This window comes from Berghia stephanieae, chromosome 2 (genome assembly GCF_034508935.2).
Source record: "Berghia stephanieae isolate SIO BIC M18660-M18661 chromosome 2, UCSD_Bste_1.3, whole genome shotgun sequence".
Taxonomy (NCBI): Eukaryota; Metazoa; Mollusca; class Gastropoda; order Nudibranchia; family Aeolidiidae; genus Berghia; species Berghia stephanieae.
In genome coordinates, this window is record NC_088361.1 from 55288007 (window position 1) to 55296259 (window position 8253).

Sequence of the window (8253 nt, forward strand, 5' to 3'; positions counted from 1 at the left end):
AATATGATATTGAGACTTGGCAATTCTAGGGAAAACATCTCAGGAAATATGATAAAGACATCATAAGAGATGTATAGTTTTTGAGCTGTATGGCTTGGGTCAACCGTAATTTTGTTTTAAAATATACATAATATTGATCATTTGGATCATTTCCGAAGGGTGATTTTGTGTTAACAACCTATACAAATGATGTGAAAAATGCCTGCTAAGTGATTATCAATTAAAATAGTCCGTGAGACCATGACTTATGTTATATCTGGGAGGGAGAGAGAGAGAGAGAGAGAGAGAGAGAGAGAGAGAGAGAGAGAGCGTGTGTGTGTGTGTGTGTGTGTGTGTGTTAATTTACTGTGAGGAAAAGTGAAATTGTACAAGTCTATTTCAAAGGGGACAAAGTTTGTTAAAAAATCGAATTATCAACTGATAAGTAAGACAAAATGATAGAGCCGACAAAATTAACACTCCTATTACGTAACACAATGAGAAAATTCCATAAAAAGCGAGAGAGGTGGGTCTTCAGACATTCTCGGCAGAGGTGCCAGCATATGGCCATTCATGTGGCCAAAATTGGCCAAATATAGAATTCTATTTCTTTTATTAATTTTTTTTTGTCTCAGTGACATTTATCCTTTTCTATTCAATTTTTTTGTTTGTCAAATTCAACAAGTTTCTTAACTAGTGAAAACCATGCGAGTTTCTATTTAGTCACTTTTTAAATCGAATTTGGTCAGGTGGAAGTCTGTCCATCTGATAGCCTTGCCTCGCTGACGTCACATTGCGATTCAAGCGATTTGGGGGGGGGGGGGGGGGGGGGGGGGGGGGGTGGAATAGCTGTCTCCTTTTCTCACTCATTTAATAGCAAATTGGGTTGATGTTTTGTGATGATACGTGACAAGTACATGTCATATTCCGATGAGATTTGACACATAAATATATGAAATGTGCATAGATAACCTTATTCACGGCAAAATCTCTGATCTTGATAGTTTTAGTAATATTTCACTCAAAAGGGCAAACATATGTTTTTAACGGGGTTTAGTAATTGTACGAGTTTTGCATCTTGACCTAATGTAAAAGGACCTCTTTACTAATTGTGTACCAAATTTCAGACATATTTATTGAAATGAATTTTTTAGAATAGCATAGATATACAAAACTGCCGCGTCCCATATTTTGTCACGCATTTGGGCTCGCGGGACAAAATCGAGGCCCAAGGATATACGTCAAATCGTCATTGCTACTTTAATATGCAATAGTATGGTCCGCCTCATCACTAAAGCTATTATGTGGTGTAGCCGATCTCTTTGTCTGAACCAAAGTCAAAACTAAAATCAAGGTCGGCTTTATCATGCTTGAGTTGAACTGATGTCTTGGAGGTTCCATTAACTATCGGTTGTCTCTATCATTTCATTCGATCGCTTTTATGCAGGATAGGGCCTCTCTGGCGAAACTTTCCGTTTTGTCATCTTCACCATCATTCTTTCTCTTCGAAGAGAAAATATTTTTACTTTGTCTTGGACTTGGATTTGGAATCGGAGCAATAAGCCTAGATGAACCCCTGGAGAGTAATGTCATTAAAAAACCATAACTTCATCAATAATCAAAATAGTGCAGCTATGTGGTCATGTGGTTTAATACCCTCCCTCCGATTAGAAGGTCTTGGGTTCGAATCCCACTCTGAGCGGCGCATAATTGAGTCATTGGAAAAGACTCTTAAGTCACATTCTCTAGCCATACCCAGGTGTAAAATGAGAATCTGGCCGTTAACAGCGCTGCCTCTGTCGGAAAATAAAATGGTAATATCTCTTTACAGACGTCATGTTCCGTCCTACTTGTTTAGTGTTGCTGTTGGCCAGAGACCCTTTGTAAAGTGCCATGAGCACGTTTAGTGGATATTGCGCTATATAAATGCTCAATTTTCTTTTTTGTTTTTGTTGTTTTTTGTTTGTTTGTTTGTTTGTTTTTTATTCGTTTGTTGTTTTTATTTTTGATTAGCCTATTCTTTTTCGTTAAAAAATACCAAATCAAAAGATCTTTGTTGGGCAGGAAGGGTAGGGGTTTAAAAGGTATGCTTCTGTTTAAAAGGTGGTCTGATATCAGGATAGTATCCAGTCGACATGTCATAGGTATTACGTGATTAAATCGGGTGATTGTCATGATCGAGCTTTTAAAAATAAAGATAGGGAGATTAGGTGGTCGGGGTATTATTTTTTGTTAATAGTCAATCATTATTTCGTAAATTATCTTTACTCGTAAAGCATCACCGGGAGACAGCCTAATGGGTTTGAATTACAGCCGCAACGTGACTTTAGAAATTGATAATTTAGCAGCTGTGATATTTATGGATGCTTAAAATTAAAGAGTCCAATCTCAATCCAACCCTATTAACAGTAAATTAAAATATTTATTTTGTAGTAAAAATGTCAATCATTCTTTCTAATCAACGAAAACTCACTAAGCATCATTTACATGACGTACTTTGATCGCTTGAAAGAGGGTAGCGCAGTACATCCGCGTTTACCTTGAAATCAAAACCAGATGATCAAAGCTCTGGCAAACAATAAATCCTTAGCAGCTTCATACACGGATCTGACTAAAGCGAAATTTGAAAAATAAGACAACTATGCATATTGACGTTAATGTACCAAAAAAAATTAGCTTTTATATAAGGCAATATCCACTAAACGTGCTCAAAGCAATATACAAAGGGTCAACAGCAACGAGACCTGACGCCTGTTATGCGATATATTTTTTTTTACAGAGACAGCACTGTTAACGGCCAGGTATTTATTTTATACCTGGGTACAGTGAGAAAATTTGAGTAAAGAGCATTTTAACTCAACTAGGCTCTGCTCAGCGTGGGACTCGAACCCAGGACCTTCCGATCCAAAGGCGAGTGGCATTCCACTAGACCACATAGGCACTTACTTGATTTGGTGATGAAAATATTATATTCTTGTATGAGTTATATTGGCAATTGCCTAAAAATAAACTTTTGAACCTTGTAAAAAATCGGAACAATGAAAGTACTGTTGAACGATCCAACAGTTCGCACTGACACAAGGGGTCTTATTTAATCAAGTGTTCCTGGCATGTAATAGTATTTCAACTCCCATAGCAAGGGTGCAATAAATTAATCTCTTGAGGTGTTAATTGATCGATTACCTAAATGCCATTGTTTGAATTTGTTACAGCTTAATCTCACTACTTGAACTTGATACAGCTTCTGGTGGTAGTGTTATTAACCGTTTGATAGAAGGACAATATCTATTTAATTTCGAACATTAATAATAATAGGTTTGTCTCAATATTTGATCGAAGGTTACCATATCGACACAAACGTATCTGTGTAAGTCTGACATTGAGAGATAAATAAATAGATAAATAAATAGATAGATAGATAGATAGATAGATAGATAGATAGATAGATAGATAGATAGATAGATAGATAGATAGATAGATAGATAGATAGATAGATAGATAGATAGATAGATAGATAGATAGATAGATAGATAGATATTGAATCGTGTTTGATACAAATATGGTACGAAAAGGGCTCGACATGTAGCAATGGAGCGAATTATTATTTTAATATTTACCACAGTGTTTGAGTCAGTCTATATCGATGTTTCAGGCCTAATCCATACGATTATGATTTGGCCGGAAACATCGATGTAGACTGACTCAAACATTGTAGTAAATATTAAAATAATAGATAGCTAGATAGATATTTAGATAGATAGATAGACACACACACACACACAGAGAGAGAGAGAGAGAGAGAGAGAGAGAGAGAGAGAGAGAGAGAGAGAGAGAGGAAAACGTGTATTTGAGAGAGAGGACCTGTGTGAGAGCTGCTTAATGCGTCTAATGACCGTTGCCATGTATGGCAGCATGAAAGGTAGTCAAATACTGTCTCTTATGAGACCTTCTATGTGCTCTTCTCCGACGTGAAGCTAATGGTCTTATGTGAGAATACATGAGGACAAATGGCCTGTATCTTTAAATTTCTCTGAATGATTCTAACTTTTACTTTTTGTCAGGGGTTGATTGTTTTCTATGTAAAAGTTTACAACTATGCAATAACCTTTGAGACATCTTTTTCACAAGCTCATCCGACTTTTATTTTGGTGATTGGTATCATTGACATGTTTGTTTTTTTTTCGTTAATCCAAGGATGAATTTTGATTCTAGAATATTTGATCTCTTTATTAATTCGATAAGCCATCAATATGCTAAGTACACCAATCTCTAAATATCAAACACATTTTGGTCCTTCAATTTAACGCGATTCGTGATGTCTTCATTCACACCATCTATGAAACATCAATTCTCTCGCTTCAAGACAAAATAGAGCCATAATATCTAGACCGTCCTTTTAGCATTATACGTTTTTTAAAGTTTGTATAATTTTTCTTCGTTATAATGTTCTCTTTGTTCACACTTACTCTGATAAATATATTTCTTTAAATTATGGAGATTAAAGTTACAAGTGTGTTGTTTTATTTGATGGGTTTTCTTAAAGCTGTTGTTATGGGTTTTTTTTCATAATCTAAATCTCTGAAACGAGCGAAATACAAGTTATTTTTAGAAAAAGAATAAATATCCGTTCCAAAGGAGCCAGTCGCTTAATTGGAAAAACATGAAATTTTCAACATCTCAAAACCATTTTAATGAATATTTTGTTTGTTTGATAAAAAAGCAACTTCAAAAGGGATCTAAAGATCAGGATTTTAAACTTGCTCTCTGAAGGGTCAATAGTAATTTTAATTTTTTTAAAACTTCGTTGTCCTGAAACTGTTACACAATGACTATAATATTTAAAGTTTACGAAGCTTTAATAGCTTTATAGACCATACTACTCATTTTTATCTCATTCTACTCAATATAATCAATTTATCACAATCTATAATATTGGCAAGAAGGGTATGAACATTTATCTTATAATGAACATAAACATACAGTAACAGAAAATAGAATCACATAAATACAGAACCTTTTAAAAGTAGGCTTTAGGGCATGGCAACAATGTTTTTGTTAGTAATGTGTGTATCCAACCTGTGCTTTCATCAGTATCTTTATACGTTTCACCATGGAATCAGCCAAGACGGGCACGTAATCTTCGCTAATTTCATTCCAAATGTCTTTTCGTTGCTGGATCAACTATTCGGCGCCTTTTGGGGTTCATTGTGCTTCTTATTGTATTTGATAAGACCCCACACGTGCTAAATTGTGTTCAGGCTACGACTAAATGTATTGTATCAATACGATTCTCTTGTAAAAACAATTAAGCAACATTGCTCCATGATTTGGGGCATTAGCATGTACGAATACATCCATTTTATTATTAAAATTGTTAATGGAGGGGAAAACATGTTGTTCTTGAACCTGAGCCATGTACTATTGAGAACACATTCTTCCTTAAATTCAAACCAGAGGCGTTTTGCGTCCGGCTACAATCCCTTCTCCTCCTCCTCCTCCTCTTCTTCAACTTCTTGTTGTTGTTGTTCTTCTTCTTCTTTTTCATCTTGTGGAATCCTCCAATATTGTCGAGGGTCACTCCACAGTTTGTAGGGTATTACATTTTGAACGTGTTAAAACATTGCACATACTACTTATAAAAAACATAGATTAAAAAGTCACGATGTGAGCTCTAGCAACCGCGTGAAGGCATGTTGGCAACCGTTTTCAGCCACGTCAGCTGGGAGGCTATTCCACAGTTGGGCAGAGCCATAACCTCTTTTTTGAACGTTCTGTGTGTTATCACCATCAAATCTGTGGTTTATTCTTCGATAACATCTCATTCGCCTGTTGATCGAATCAATTTCAAATTTAGCTTTGCTGGTAAATATCACTATTTTGTGATTAGCAGTAAGTAAAGGACATATTGCTGGACTTCATGCTTTCATACCAAAATCATGCAAATTGCTCCAAATAATAACCACTTAGAAGGGAATTTTCTCATCTTTCAAACCAATTTTGAAAATTATATAACTGAAAGTTCAACAGTCTTATATGCCTATTTAAAGAAGTAGAATTTACTTTTGGAAGTGACTGTATACTATTGTGTTATTCACGTGTGTTTTGGTTATTTAAATTGTTGGAATGTTGGCGTCATTTCGAGAAGTAAAACTGTAGCAATATTATTTTTTCACCATTTCTCGAAAACAAGGGATCGCAAAATATTGTTTAGGGTTAAGTTACTTAACGGTCGTTCTACAGGGCTAATCAGGGCTAGCATATTATGAAGAAATATTAACAGGATTACAAGATAAGATGTTTCACTTCCTATTTTAAAAGACCGATCTTACTTTTTTTAATTCTTTACTACACATGTCTTAGTGTTGTAGAAATGGTTATCTATTATGTCAAATGTGTAGTCATTTCTTCATTTTCTTTGAATAGACTAGCGTGTTTTGAGTGGTATCTCCCATCTCTCTATATTAAAAAATAAAGATTTGAGATAGACCTGTGTGCACAAATTGGCAGGTTTGATAACCTAACGCAAATACGGGCGTAATTTAATATTTTTTGCAATAGACAATATTTGGCTTATTTCCATCACAACAAGGAGACCATAACAGATAACAATTTGCGTTATCAGACCTGCGAGTAAGTACACTTCGATAGAGACGACATGTTTTGCCTGTCATGAGATCTTCTTTGGGCACTTCTGTGACGATGCTCATTGTCTTTTGTGTAAATGCATGAAGGTAAATGACTTTGATCTATTTATTTCTAATAATGAGTATTCATTGGGAAATGATATTTTTGTATGAAACAGTAAAGGCTTAATATCATACATAATCTGCAATGTGAAATGGAAACTTTTAAGTTAATTAAGTTATAAAACAGACAATCATTCCTCCAAAACTAAGATGCGTGTAATAAAGAACAAAAACTTAGACGGGGCTTCTAAAAAACAAAAACATCTCATCTCGTTATTATGTTCAATTTGTTTGTCCATACCATGTTAACCCTGTTTAGACTTGTGGAACGACACTAAACTGCCATTTTGCGTCTCTTTTTCTTTCTCTCTCTCTCTCTCTCTCTCTCTCTCTCTCTCTCTCTCTCCCCCTCTCTCTCTCTCTCTCTCTCTCTCTCTCTCTCTCTCTCTTCTAGTATCTTGCTTCATTGAAAAAAAAATATAGAAGGATGGGAGATACTAATTAGAACACCATAGTCTGTCAAACAATAATGGATTACACACGATTTTAACCTTTACATTACCTAAAAATTATCATTTGCCAAATGCCATTTATCATGAAACATATTTAGTTGTTTGGAAAGGGAAATATTTTGATTAAAATGATATGTTGTTATATATTTGTGTTCTTAGTAATTGGCTTTGATTAAATAGCCGTAAGTTTGACGACAGTTCGAGAAGTAAAACTGTAGAAATGATTTTTGTTTGTTTTGATATTTCTAAAAAGTAAAAGATCATAACACTTTGCCTTGTGTTAAATTACTTTACATGGTCTTTTTAGTGTTACTTCACAGGGGTAAACAGGTCTAGCATATTATGCTGATTTGGTTATGAAACGATTGTAGGCGAGTTTCCATTATTCTTTTTTTTTTAATGACATCTTTATTATAACATTGTTTAAAACAGAAAGTGTAGTTACGGCTACATAACTTTGACATAACTGAAATGTCATTATTCTGTTATTGATATATTTAGGTCTCTAATTATATCTTTTAGATATTGACTAAAATTGTATTATTTAAGTGACAAAAAAATGAAATAATAAATATTGATCAGATATGTCAAACTAGCAAATGTCATTTTCTGATGAAATAAGCTTAGGAAGTTGAAATATTCATTTTGCTTGGAAATGATTACTAGATAATCTGAAGTGAATCATTATATACCATTAAAGACCCAGGAAAGGTCACACTGCACTATCTTTCTCTCCGTGCTTTCTAAAAAGTAACGAAAAATGTATACTTTCATTTTAAAATGTTTTTTCAACCTTAAACGTGGATATATAATTTGATAATATACATACACCCGCGCGACATCTCATATACACAGGAAAATAGTCTCTTCTGTTTAATGGGCAGTATTTTTGACCAAGAACAAGATTTCGAAAATTTATGGTGTCATTTCAGCCGGATTATTGTATTTGTCTTTATCTGATTAAATTCACGAAGCTACAACCAAGATTGACACTACGGTATAGGGATAACATTAATAGTTTGAAATAAGGCGGAAGTTGGCTAGTAGTTTTTATTTATTCTTTTTTTTTCCTTGTT